This window comes from Benincasa hispida, chromosome 12 (assembly GCF_009727055.1).
Source record: "Benincasa hispida cultivar B227 chromosome 12, ASM972705v1, whole genome shotgun sequence".
NCBI classification, from domain to species: domain Eukaryota; kingdom Viridiplantae; phylum Streptophyta; class Magnoliopsida; order Cucurbitales; family Cucurbitaceae; genus Benincasa; species Benincasa hispida.
The window spans coordinates 35,427,018-35,442,989 of NC_052360.1; positions in this window are offsets into that span (position 1 = coordinate 35,427,018).

A 15,972-nucleotide genomic window follows, 5' to 3' on the forward strand; every position below is an offset into this window, starting at 1 on the left:
CTCAACTTCTAAAATATTTATTTTATTTTTCTTAGTTACAAATCTTCTAAAAAAAATTACTTTGATTATTGTTAATATCTTTCCAACAAATTAATGAAGTACCTTTGAATATGTGAGCTACCATATTAAATATGAGCATGTTTTTAAACAACATAGATTAGAAATGAACATTGAAAAATGTAAAAAGTGTTATTTAAAACAAAAATTTGAAAACAATGAATTAAATAAAAGGATTAAATAAAAACATAGTTATATTTCATGTTTTCAGATATGTGTTTGGTAGCATAATTCATAAATTGAATTCTAATTTAAATAATTGCAAATTAGTTGTAGTTACTCACTAAACATTAATTGATAATAAACTATTATTTATGAAAATATTTTATGTTAAAAAAATTGTAAAATTTTATTTTGTAATAATATATAATTTATAGAATAAATTGAAATTTTTGTCTCTATAATTTGGAAGAAGTTAAAATTTAAGTCTTATGATTAATTTGAATTTACCCAAGCTTCATAAATAGTCTCTATGGTAGAGATTATTTAAAAGGATTTAACAAACCAAAGACTATATGTGAAGTTTTATCAAACCATACGAACTAAAATCTAAATTTTAAAATCATATGGACTAACTTCTAATTTTATCCTGACCATAGGGACCAAATTTGAAATTTAACCTAATTTATAATATATTACATAATAAATATTTTATTTTTTTAAAAATTGAATTGAGTTTATAACATGACATATACTATATTTCTAAATGTTTTGAACATTATTTAATGTAATTATGTATTTTAAATTTTAAAATTCAAATTCGGGATATAATGAAAACATAAAAATGTTGTTTTCAGAATTTACATTGTTTGGATCACAGAATCCGAAAATAGTTTTCAGAAATAGAATTCGGGTTGTTTGCCAAACACAAATTCAATAAACCTGAAAACATAAAATAGAATCTGGATTGCTAACCAAACACGCCCTAAAATATTTTTATCATTTTTATATAACTATGAAACATGCTTTTTTATCATTTAGAACTAATTTTGAGTGATTAATACGTGTTTCTAAGTAATTTTAAATGTAACAAAAGTGATTTTAATAATTTTAAAATGACTCCCAAACATGTACTAAATAACATAATAAAGATCAAAATAGTTGTTTTGAAAAAATTTAAAAACTAAAATAGGCATTGCGAAGATTTGGAGACTAAGATGCAACAAATATAAAATACAAGGCATAAAATAAATATTTTGAATATTGATGAATTAAAACACAATAAAATTCTCCCCCCCCCCAAAAAAAAAAAAAAAAAAACCAACAGACTTTAAAAAATTATGATTAAAATAAGATTTAAAATTATTATATATTTGAAGTCAAATGGGTTGTTTGTGTTGGAAGTTTATGAAAGGATGGATCATGTGAGTTTTTGAAGTATAAAGGAACAAAATTTTTAGGTTGAAAAGTGTGATTATTTATTTATTTATTATTGTTTTCTTTTCTTTTCTTTTCTTTTTTTCTTTTTTTTTTTTTTTTAATTATAAAATGAAAAGTGTGATTTTGTTGGAGATCTTTCTGGAATTCAAATCTCCATTACTCATTCTTTCATCTCTTGTACTAAAAAAACGAAATAAAAAACTAATTCTTTCATTTTGATATGAAAATTACATTATTGAACATCAAATTAATTAGCAATTAAAAGACGTATTTTGTTGTTGATTTTGAATAAAAAAAAGATTTTAACAATTTTAAATCAAATATGTACATACTAATTAGGAAACTTTTATCTCCGATTATTTGAGCCATAATAAAGGGTTTAGAATTATTGTAGCGGGAATTTGTAAATCATATAAACTAATGTCTGATCTGAAAATTATTTTGTTTTTTGTTTTATATTTTTAAAATTTATTTTTGTTCTCCCCGCAGTTTGTTTTTTTATATTCATTAAAAACACATATGACTTTTTAACCAAAAAGTCAAAAATAAAATGAGGTTATGTAATATTGTTTTGAGATATAACTATCACTTTTAAAGGCAATATATACACAATATACATTACTCCAACTTACCTTAATTGTATGAATCCTTAAAAAAAAAAAAAAAAAGAAAGAAAAGAAATCATTAATAATTACTGGTTGGGATGTAGATTAGGTCGAATCTCTATCTTAACCATTTGAATTATACTCAAGTTGACACAAATTTTAAGTATTTAATCTAATTTTTCCTTACACTCTCTTTAACATTCTTACAAACTTGATCAAGTAGTAAGAACATAGGTTAGTTTTGGGTGGCACCACAATCCAAGTTCAAATCATAAAATTTGTACATGATTCAACAAAATATTTCCAGTTGTGCCATGCTTTAAGTTAAGATGAGCATTACATTTTTTAATATTGTAATAATGATAGTAAGTATATGAGAATCTCAAATTAAATGATACGGTTTATTAATAAGAGGATTAGACATGTGGTTTAATAGATAAAGAACTAATCAAAAGCTTGAGTTGTTCGAACGCGGTGGTTCTAAGTAAATCGAAATATATGTAATATGCTAGATTTGAAAACACGAAAACTTTCCCAATTACCTAAATAAGATATTATCATGTCATGATTTCCATATTAGGAATGCATAAAAGGGACAATTAAATTTATTGACACATGTATTTTTATAACGTTTATTTGACAAAATATATTGGGTTAAAACTTTAGCTCAATAGAGATGTCATATATGTCTACGATAAAACTTACATGTCATGAAAATAATCATACAACTAAAAATGTTTAATTTTTTTCTTCTAGAAATTAGAATATGCGAGTTTGATCTTAAGTAATCGTATCAAAATTATTTTTAAAACAAATTAACTCAATAATTACAAAATCTAGATTGAACCATCCACCGCATAGATGAGTTGTTGTATTTTTTTTTTTTTTTTTTTTAAAAATAAAAGGAGAGATGAATGGTTAGGAGTGCAAAGATTTGTTTATAAATATTAATGAATTCACGGTTATGAAATTGAAGAACACAACGGGAATACGGATATTGAAAAATATAATATAATAATAATTTATATAATAATAATAAATATATAAAAAACTAAAATTATAAAATAAAATAACTAAAAACATAAAATAACAAAAATCATGAAATTGGATAATATGAAAATTAGTGGAAGTGGAATTCTCAACAATATATGTGTGTTTTAAGATCACCAAATGTCACTATTTATAGGCAAAGTGACAAGTAGGACCGTAGAACTTACTGAAACACCAAACACAAATTGACAAGTAGGATGCTGGACTACATGGACACCAAACATAAATATTTATAACACAAGGCGACATGGACAACATGAAAGGTAACACATGGCTTTTGGGACACTAAGTAATAGACATCTATTTTCTATTATAATATTCATAATACTCCCCTTTAAATGCATAATATATATTATATATATATATATATATATATATATGAAATATGCCTCATTAAAACCTTACTAGGAAACCTAATGGGAAAAACCATAGTGAATGAAAAAAAGTACATATTTAATATATTACATACTCCTAAAAAAATACAATATATTTACTTAAGATCTCTGTCGCTACATTCCAATGTTGTGCACCAAATTTTCAAAAGTTACAGTTGGTAATACCTTTGTAAATAAGTCTACTAGGTTATTCTTCGAACAAATTTGTTACACAGTGATATTGTCATTTTCTTCAAGATCACGATTGTAGAAAAGTTTCGGTGAAATATGCTTTGTTCTATCTCCTTTAATCTATCCTCCTTTGATTTGAGCTATGCAAGTTGTGTTGTCTTCGTATAATATTGTTGGAAGATTTTTATTAGAAGACAAGCCACAATTTTCACGAATGTGCTGAGTCATTGACCTTAGCCATATACATTCTCGACTAGCCTCGTGAATTAAAAAAAATTCAGCATGATTTGGGGAAATGGCCGTTATAGTATGTTTCACCGATCACCATGATATAGCATTTCCTCCACATGTAAACAGATAACCTATTTGAGATCTAACTTTATGTGGATCAGATAAATATCCAGGATCGGTATAGCCAACTATATCAAAATTTGATTTATTTGAATAAAACAAACTCATATCGACTGTTCCTTGGAGATAACGAAGTATATGCTTAATTCCGTTCCAATACTTTTTTTTGTAGGAGAAGAACTATATCTAGCTAATAAATTTACTGAAAATGCAATATCTGGTCTTGTATTATTAGCAAGATACATAAGTGCACCAATTGTACTAAGATATGGTACTTTAGGACCAAGAAGTTCTTCATTATCTTCTCAAGGTCGAAATATATCTTTCTTTATATCCAATAAACGGACTTCCATTGGAATATTTAATGGATGTGTTTTGTTCATATAAAATATTTTCAAAATTTTTCATGTATAAGTTGACTGATGAATAAGTATTCCATTTGCTAAATGCTCAATTTTCAAACTAAGGAAAAATTTTGTTTTTCCAAAATCTTTCATCTCAAATCCTTTCTTAAGACATTATATTGCCTTTGAAAGCTCTTCAGGAGTTCCAATTATATTCAAGTCATCAACATATACAATTATAATAGCAAATTTTGATTGTGATCTCTTTATAAGAACACACGGACATACTGGATTATTTTGACATTCTTCTTTCAATAAATATCCACTCAGGCGATTGTACCACATCTGTCTTGATTGTTTCAATCCATATAGTGATCTTTGTAACTTTATTGAATACTGTTCCTGGGAATTTGATGTATATGGTTCAGGTACATTAAATCCTTTTGGGATTCTCATATAAATATCATTAGCAAGAGATCCATATAAAAATGCTGTGACTACATCCATAATATTCAGACTTTTATACACAGTCAAACCAATTAAATATCTTAATGTAATTGTATCCACCACTAGAGAATACGTCTCCTCAAAATCAATATCAGGTCTTAGTGAAAAACCTTATGCAACTAATCTTGCTTTATATCTTATGATCTCATTATTTTCATTTCTTTTCCTCACAAATACTCATTTGTATCCCACAGGTTTAACACCTTCTAGTGTTTGGACTACAGGTCCAAAAACCCGACGTTTTGAAAGTGAGTTTAATTCTACCTCAATTGCTTCTTTCCACTGAAACCAATCTTTTCTATGTCGACATTCTTCAAAATATTTTGGTTCAGGATCCTCATTTTTAGATATTGTATCAAGAGCAACATTATATACAAAAATATTATTAATAATTACATTAGTTCGGTTCCATCTTTTTCCTGTCATGACATAGTTTATTGAAATCTCATTATTATATTTAGGTATTTCACCTTCCTCACTAGTCATGTCGAGGATTTCTTTATGGGTATTTTACATCCTCAACCAAGTCTTTTTCACTATTAATTATTTTTCGTTTTGAGGATTTTTATCTTTGGAACTCACTGGTCTACCATGCTTCTGGCGTGTTCCAGACTCATGAGTGACAACTTGTTATGTTGAGATATCAATTTTTGATGGAACATTTGCAGCTAGTATATGTGACCTAGTTACTTTTTTTGCATCTATAAATGTATCTGGTAATTGATTTGCTATATTTTGCAAACAAATTATTTTTTGAACTTCAAGTTCACATTGATCTATATGGGGCTTTAGATGAGACAATAACGATGCATTCCATGTAATTTCTTTTTTCAACTTCTTAATTCCTCCCTCTAATGTTGGAAAATTTATCTCATTAAAATGATAATTAGCAAATCGTGTAGTAAATACATTACCTGTCAGGGGCTCAAGATATTTAATAATTGATGGGAAATAATGATATATTTCTAACATCCTTTGAGGACCCATCTTAGTGGGTTATAGTGGAGCAATTGGAACATATACTTGAAGGAACTCTTATGCAAGAGTATCTCTGAGCAGAAGTGGATCTTTCCAAAAATATTGTGACAGAAGTACCACATTTACATCCAAACATACAGGTATGCATCAAACTACTAAATTACCGACATGCTTTAAGATAAACAAACAAGAGACTAAGAAAACTTACCAGTTGAAGACTCTCTTCACAACAAAAATCTCGATCTCTCCATGAACGGAAGGCTATCGTTCACCAAAACACCGGTCGTCTACCACGAACGACCACCACACGAACAGACAGAAGAATGGGGACGACACCACCACTTGGAACCCTTAGTATTCTCGTGGTGAGAATCCAAAGAGTGGGCTCTGTTTGAATTTGATAGAGGGGAGGAGGAAAAGAGATCGTATACAACGATCAAGCAAGTGGGAGAAAGTTAAGTCTATCGTATAGACAATGTGCTTGATTGTTTAGGTGAAGTATACGATCATTTAGTAAAGCTTGGGTGCTAAACGATCGTTTAGCAAAAGGTAGACGATCGTTTAGAAAGAAGCGTGCGTGTGTAAGTGATCGTGTAGTAAAAAGTGAGCTATCATATAGTCTCTCAATTCACTAAGCGATAGGATGCAAACACCTCTTGAGCAATTAATCGTGTTCTTTTGCAAAATGAAAACAATTTTCATTTTATTCTTCAGTTACAAAAAACCGATTGGAACTTCCCACTAACGCACAGTTACAGAGAAAACGGTGACCAATTATTCTATAATTGTCCAGTTAATAAAATAATAAATATAATCATATTATATTAATTAACCTATAGTTTAATATCATATATCAAACATCGTATTTCTCCTCCACTAGATATAAATCATATTTATATCCAATTTCCTCCAATTAATGTATCTCATACATAAAGTCAATTATATCATATATAATTAACTAGTTCAATCATATCATATATAATTAACTAGTTCAATCATATCATATATAATCGAACTCCATCTTATCAATTTGAACATTTCAAACTGACCCAAAAACTGATTCCCAACTTGAATCCAAGCTACCAAGGGGACCTTATGGACCTATGGCTCGAAGCTCCAACAGTACATGAATAACTTATTAAACTCTTTAGCCATAAGATCCACCATTCGTTAACTGCTAGACATTCTACTAAAGACCGATAGTTGAACTCTTCTTACCACAGATATATTTCTGTGTCCATCGGATATAACCAATCAACAGTACGATAACCCTTCATAGATGCTCGTAAGTACAGTTGGACCAATTTATCGTTTTGCCCTTGTGGGTATATCTAACTCCTTAAGTACCACTGATCCCTCTAATGAACAATACAACATAGTCCTACTATGTGTGGACACCTCTCGAGCCATGAGAAGGTGTGTGGCACACACATCGTTCAAGCCCCGGGATCAGCCCTTAAGAGAGCAATCTATCTACTTACCCTTGCTTCTGGGAAGGAGTGAATTCCATCTTGTGTAGCTGAGTTCCCAGCTCCCAAATCAGACGAATTCTCAAAGTGGTAGGTTTGAGTCGGTGATCTGGCCACTCACACCCATGTAAATCAAAGGACCGCCCTTAAAGGCAAGAGTTCCTAACTCACTCAGGATTGAGGTCATGTTACCTATAGTCATCCTAGTGAAGTGAAGTCTCTGTCATGAACGGTGTTATATAACGAGACGTTAACACTTCGTGGTCAGGTCTTATACAAACTTTTTGCATAGGACGCTCCCGCTCGCATGTCCCACATGAATGATCAGGATCAAACCATCTATAGCAAGTCACAATACTTGTAATATTCCACAAAGCGAGCCCATCCGTAGCATTACCAGGATAAAGTTTCCCTCCTATATCCATATACTACAGACCATTTTGTTATCACTTAAGACATGATCCACTTGTATGTCACTATATACATGCTTAAGTTACATAATGACAACCAGAGATTTTAGTTTATTAGTTTGTGGTAAAGCAAATAAAACATCCAATGTGTAAAGTCAAGTAGTGAAGAAAATATCATATATTATACATCACAAGCGTTCGTACAAACTGTGTTTACAAACTACAGGACATGAGACTTTAGGGCATCATCCCCAACAATACTGCACATCAAAAAAATTCTCAGATGGAAAATATTTGGCTCATGACCATAAACTAATTGTAATGGTGAGTATTTATGATAAGTTATTGGCCTAATGCGTATAATTGACACTGCATGCAAAATAGCATGTCCCCATACAGATGAAGGAAGCTTAGCTCTCTTAAGTAATGGTCTTTCAATTAATTGTAAACGTTTTAAAAATGATCCTGCTAAACCATTTTATGTATGAACACGAGCTACAAGATGTTCAACACTTATCCCATTTGACATACAATAATTATCAAAAGCTTGTGATAAAAATTCACCAGCATTATCAAGACGAATGCTCTTAATTGTATAATCAGGAAATTGTGCTCTTAACTTAATTATTTAAGCAAGTAATCTTGCAAATGCAAGATTTTGACTTGATAATAAGCACACATGTGACCATTTGCTGGATGCATCTATTAATACCATAAAATATCTAAACGGTCCACTTGGTGGGTTAATAGGTCCACATATATCACCATGAATTCGTTCTAAAAATGCAGGTGATTCAGTCCCCACTTTAGCTGGTGATGGTCTAATTATCAATTTTCTACGAGAGCAAGCATCACATGATAATTCATTAGATTGAAAAATCTTCTGGTTCTTTAATGGGTGTCCATTTGAGTTTTCAATAATTCTTCTTATCATTATAGATCCTAGATGACCCAATCAGTTATGCCAAATTGTAAATATGTTTGGATTCATGAACTTCAGGTTCATTGTTGCATATGTTTCAATTACTCGTATATGAATATAATACAATCTAGAAGATAAAGCAGACAACTTTTCCAATATACGTTTTTCCATTTGAGACAGTGGATATGATATATAGATATTCCACATTATTCTTACTATCAGTCTCAATATGATAACCATTGTAACGTATAACTTTAAAACTTAGAAGATTTTCTTTGATTAAGTAGAGAACAATGCACTGTCAACTGTAAATTTGGTTCCTCTAGGCAAAATAATATTTACTTTTCCAAAACCTTCGATCAAGTTTGCAGAATCTGATATTTTATTTACTTTTGCTTTTAGCATTATCAATTTGGAAAAGTCTTTTTTATTTGTAAGTATTGTATGTGTAGTTGTACTGTCTGCCAGACATAGATATTCTTTGCTCATTTTTGAAACACCTAACATATGAAAATGATCCATGTTTCTTCATTAAAAGAAAATATTTACAATAAGAAAAACTACAATTAAAATATACAAAAGTTACTAAAAAAACATGAAGATAGATAAAAGAAAATAACAACATTAAGTCTAGATATTTGATAACGGGCAGAAATGCACGTTATCATAGTGCTAAGTTCTTAAACAATGCTGGCTTGCATTGATAAAACATGTTAAATTGCGTTTTTCCAAAAAGCATCAGATTCATAATATTGCGGTTACATGCGTTCATCACATTAGAACAAGTTGATTTTTGTATTTTTGTGCAGAATATGCAATGACGCAAGGCGGAAATTGCGATCGTAGAAAATTATTGTGAGCGCAGCATCACTGCAAGCTTTGCGGTGATCGTGTTCGCAAACATTTGCTAAAGAAGGATTACCACAACTTGGTCAGCGCAACTTGGTGGGCCTATCTAGGTGAAAGGCATAATTAATCACGATAGGACAGAAAGCTGATGACAATCGAATCCGAATTAAGTTGACAGTCGTTAACGATAACAAGTATATTCAGCTTTTCGGTGACAAATATTCGGCGCATCAATCAGAATTAAAGCCGTCCCATCTGTGCAATCATAAGAGAGAAGCTGCCGTTCACCCTGAATGTTCTATAAATACCAAGGGCACCCTTCAGAAAACGGGTTCCACCATTCCATGAGTTCAGGAGTTCACCATCTTACGAGTTTAGCCTAGTTCTTAGATTTTTCTTTTACTTCAAGGTGGACGCGAGAGAGGAGGTTGTGCCGATAGATCATTCTGATAAGCTTGGGAGAGCACTGGAAGCTTCAAGGACAGAGAGAGGACCGGCGCCTGCGGAAGCAGGAACATCTTTGGAATCGAATAGAGATTTACAATGTAAAAGCCTCGGTCAGCAAGGAATTGTTACTAGGCTTTCTACCTCTAACTTCAATTGTTATTTTGTACTCCACTCATATATCGAAATGGAATTTACTTCTCTATATATGTTCACTCTCTGTTATTTACGCATGAGTAGCTAAATCAGTTGAATGGGTTGAGAAGCATTTAGCTAGCACAACTAGGGAATCTTCATTCTATGCGATTAACTTATGTTATGTATGCTTCATTTGTCCATTAAAGATACTCAGGAGAGCAGTCTAAGGACATGATCTAGACTTGGGAAGGTCAGGTTAGAATCTAGGCTCGGGAGAGTCATATTAGAACGCATAATCAAGAGATAGGAGCTTAGGAATAAGCACTGTTTGCTATTAACGCATCACATGCATCCTAGAGACATGATATGATTGTGTGCGGTCACCTTGCCTTTATGCATCTTGCATCATCGCATAGGACAAGAGTAGAGACTTAGGAATAAGCTCTATGGACACTTTTGCATTCAACACATGCATCCTAGACTTAGGAGCATCGCATTTGCATTGGAAAATGACTTGTTGTGCATGGTTGTAGCATGATTGCATAGTTCGACGCATTCCCAAGTAATGCTAGCTAAAGACCTTCTCAACCCATTCATCCACATACTCAGTGCATCTATCACACAACTAAATTTTCTCAAATCCGCCACATTTATTTATTTTTCATTAACACAATCAACAACAAACCAACAACTATTTATTTATTTGGTCACCGTAAAGTTTTCCTAAAAATTACCAACGCAACCTATTTTTACAAGTCCCTGAGTTCGACCCTGGACTTACCAGGAAACTCAGTGGAGTTTACACTTGGATTCCACTGAGGAAACTTGAGTACTCAACGTAATTTCACCATCACATATCATCCATAATTTCTTCATAAAATCAAGCATCAATATTCTCAAAGTCAAAAGAAACACTTGACGTGCCACCTAAAGGAAATTGGGCATGAGGATTTCCATGAGCAGCGGATTGATCATTCCAAATTTCATTTGTATATGAAATAAACAATTACAATCAAGAAACGGAAACATACAAGGTATGCACAAAACGGAATTACATCATGCTTTACTATATGATCAAGGGAAAGAACACATATACCTTTGAAGACTCATCTTCAATCTCCCTTGATCATGAACGCTCGAACAGACTCCAATACTGCAACATACAAATGCTTGAACTCAACGATCTCCAAGATCATAAACAATCGGCAGCCATCACATGTACACCACAAAATCAACGAACGGCCTCCAAAAACCTTGACGATGTCGAGTTGAGTACGACACCACCACAATGGCTACCTTGGTATTCTCGGTGTGAGAATCCAGAAGTGTGGGCTCTGTGTGGACTTGTTTAGAGGAAGAGATCGGAGGAACAATCGTGTAAACGATTGAACAAGTGGGAGATGACAAGGTCTATCATATAGACGATGCCCAATTGTTTAGAAGAAGCTCCATGATCATTTAACAAAAGCTTCACAATTGTTTAGCAAAAGCTCCATGATCGTTTAGCTAATCGGCCAGCTGAGTGATCTATCGTATAGAGTCACTCCATGGTCGTCTAGTCTCTCTTCAGCTGTCGTTTAGTAAATCTCATTCACTTAATAGCCACCTGAGTAATTTTCGAGAATAGAAACTCTCAATTCACCAACTACTAAATTTAGGAAAATTTTTTTCCTTTTATCTCATGGTTACCATGAAACCACCAATAACCACCCACTCAATTGGTTATTAGAGAAAAAAAAATAATTATCCAATAATTAATATTATTATAAATATACATGATAACTTACCATACTATATCTATAACCTATAGTTTTAATATTTCATCTTATGAAACATATAAACCATAGCTCTTTTTTCTATTTCATGGTCCTTAGTGTAAACCTCATTTACATTAATCCTCCACTTGATGTATCTCATACACCATATCGATCATATCATATATAATCGAATTACCTCTTGTCAATTTGAACATTTCAAATCAAGACCAAGAATTGATTCTCAACTTGAATCCATTGAGCTACCAACATCTTATGAACATGTAGCTCGAAGCTCCAACGGTACGTGAATAACTGATTGAACTCTTTAGTCATGGTATCCACCATCCATTAACTACTAGGCACTCCACTAAAGACCGACAGTTGAACTCTCTTACCGCATATATATTATGTGTCCATATCAACCAATCAACAGTGCAATAACCCTTCACAAATCGCTCGTAAGTACAGTTGGGCCAATAACCGTTATGCTCCTGTAGTTACATCTAACTCCTTATGTACCATTGATTCCTCTAATGAACATAAGTCATAGTCCTACTATGACTGAATCTTATCTTCCAAAGAGAAGCTATGGCCACTATGTTCAAGCCTTGAAATCAACCCTTAAGGGAGCAATATATCTACTTATCCCTACTTCGGGGAAGGAGCGAACTTTATCATGTGTAACTGAGTTCCCAGCTCCCAAATTAGATAAGTCCCCGAAAAGGTAGGCATGCTGAGTTAGCAATCTGGCCACTCTCATCCATACTAATTAAAGAACCATCCTCAAAGGCAAAAGTTCCCAAAACACTCAAGATTGAGGTCATATCACCTATGGTCGTTTAGGTGAGATGTAAGTCTCCAGTATCAACGGCGTTATATATAGAGACGAATCATCTCGTGGTCCAGTCTTATACAAACTCTTTGTATAGGAGACCCCCGCTCGCATGTCTCCACATGAATGGTCAGGATCTACCGTTTGTAGTAGTTCACAACACCTATAAACCTCTACAAAGCGGGCCGTATCTGTAGTGTCACCAGGATCAGGTATCCCTCCTTAATCCTTATACTACAGACTTATTTAGGTTATCACTTAAGACATGATCTACTTGTATATCTCATATGCATGCTTAAGTTTACATACGATAACCATGGCACTTTCTTTATTGGATATGAGTAAATGCAGATAAAATACTTATTTTATTCATAACAATGTGTATATATTACAAACTACAAGACTCCGAGAGAATTAGGACACCAATCCCAACAATCTCCCACTTGTCCTAATGCCTCGAGAGACTAATGTACAATACAAGATAAATACATGTACAATATACAATAAACTAGGGCATACCCCAATATCATCTCCCACTTGCCCTAGACAAGATGTCATATGTCCCGCAGACCCAGACTCTCCAGGTGACCCTTGAACACTTTAGCCGTGAAATATTTTGTAAAAGGATCAACAATGTTGTGCTTCGATGCGATCTTCGTGACTATCACATCACTGCGATGCACAGTCTCCCTGATCAAGTGGTATTTCTATTCGATATGCTTGCCCCGACGATGATGCTGAGGCTCCTTTGAATTTGCCACAACCCTACTGTTATTACAATAAAGAGTGATAGGCAAATCTATATTTAGAACAACTTCCAAATCTATAAGGAATTTCCTCAGCCAAACAGCCTCCATAGCTGCTTCACAAGCAGCTACGTATTCGGCTTCCATAGTGGAGTTCGTGATGCATCCTTGCTTTATGCTTTGCCAAACTACAGCCCCTCCATTTAGAGTGAACACTGACCTCGATGTCGATTTATGAGAATCTCTATCGCTCTGAAAGTCAGAGTCTATGTATCCTGTAAGGATCAGATCCTTATCTCCATACACGAGCATGTAGTCCCTCGTTCTCTGAAGATACTTGAGGATCGTCCTGACCGCTGTCCAGTGATCAAATCCTGGATTGGACTGATAACGACTGACAATCCCTACTGTATAGCAAATGTCAGGTTTGATACACAACATTGCATACATTAAGCTTCCAATAGCTGAAGCATAGGGAATCCGTCTCATCTTCTTAGTCTCTTGAGGTGTCTTAGGACATTGATCCTTAGAAAAAACGATTCCAAGCATGAAGGGTAGTAAACCCCTCTTAGAATCCTGCATCCTGTATCTAATCAACATTTAATTGATGTACGATGCCTGAGACAAGGCTAACCTTTTGTTCTTACAATCCCAAATGATCTGGATCCCTATAACATACTGTGCCTCAATCAAATCTTTCATGAAACTGGCCAGCTAGCCATTTCTTAATGTCAGTCAAATACCCTACATCATTCCCAATGAGTAGGATATCATCCACATACAGTACCGGGAAAGCTACTGAGCTGTTGTTGATTTTCTTGTAGACACAAGGCTTATCAACATTTTGACCAAAGCCAAACGACTTGACTGCAGTATCAAATCTAATGTCCCATGATCTAGATGCTTGTTTCAGCCCATAAATAGACCTATTAAGCTGGCAAGCTCTTTGCTCTTGATTTGGAACTACGAACCCCTCTGGTTGAGTCATATAGATGGTCTCCTCAAGATTACCATTAAGAAAGGCAGTCTTGATGTCCATTTTCCATATCTGGAACTAGGAACCCCTCTGGTTGATAGACTTGAGAATGACAACAGGTGAGAAATTTTCCTCATAGTCAACTCCCTCGACCTGGGTATAATCCTTTGTCACAAGTCTAGCCTTAAAGGTTTGCACCTTTCCATCTACACCTCTTTTTCACTTATAGATCTGCTTACACCCAATAGGTCTTACCCCATCAGGCAGATCCACAAGCTCCCAGACATTATTGAAGTACATAGACACCATTTCCTAGTTCATGGCCTTAATCCATTCATCGTTATCAACATTCTCCATTGCTTTCATAAAAGACAATGGATCCTCGACCCCACATTAGAAATGACGTTCTGGGCTTCAGTTAAACCCATGTAGCGATCCGGTGGGTTCAAAACTCTCCCATTACATCAAGGCAGTCTCAACTCTTGAGCTGGTTGACTAGATGTACCGATATTAACAACGCTTATTGATTTATCGACCTATTCAATAACTCTTGTTGAACCCTTAGTAGTCTCAGTCTCACTAGAAATCTTACCTAAAACAAGCTTACTTCGTGGTTTATGATCCCTCATGTGGTCTTCTTCCAAGAAGATAGCATTTGTAGAAACAAACACTTTATTCTCACTCGGATCATAGAAGTATCCACCCCTCGTTTCACTGGGGTAGCCTACAAAGACACAAACTTTAGAACGCAGTTCCAACTTCTTTGGGTTAGTCACAAGCACATGTGTCGGACACCCCTAAATCCTGTAGTGGCGTAAACTACCTTTATGGCCTCTCCACTACTCAAAAGGTGTTTTAGAAATACTTTTTGAGGGAACATTATTCAGAATATAGCAAGCAGCCTCCATTGCAAAACCCTAAAACGAGTCTGGAAGATGAGCATAACTCATCATAGACTGAACCATGTCCAACAAGGTTCTGTTTCTCCTTTTTGATACACCATTCTGCTAAGGTGTACCTAGGGCCGAGAATTGAGACACAATCCCATGTTCTATCATATAGTTCTAGAATTGGAGGTCCATATACTCTCCACCACGATTAGATCGTAGTGTATTTATCTTCTTACCTAACAAGTTTTCAACTTCAGCCTTATACTCCTTGAAATTGTCAAGAGCTTCAGACTTACGTTGCATTAGGTAGAGACACCCATACCTTGAATAATGATCTATGGTATTCTCGGTGTGAGATGTAGAAGTGTGAGCTCTATATGGACTAGGTTAGAAGAAGAGACCGGAGGAACAATCGTGTAAACGATTGAGCAAGAGGGAAATGACAAGGTCTATCGTATAAACGATGCTCAATCGTTTAGAAGAAGCTCCGCGATCGTTTAGTAAAAGCTCTGCGATCGTTTAGCTAATCGGCCAGCGAAGTGATCTATTGTATAGAGTCACTATACGATTGTCTAGTCTCTCTTTAACTGTCATTTAGTAAATCTCATTCACTTGACAACCACCATGAGTAATTTCTGAGAATAGAAACTCTTAATTCACCAACTACTAAATTTAGGAAAATATTTTTCGTTTTATCTCAT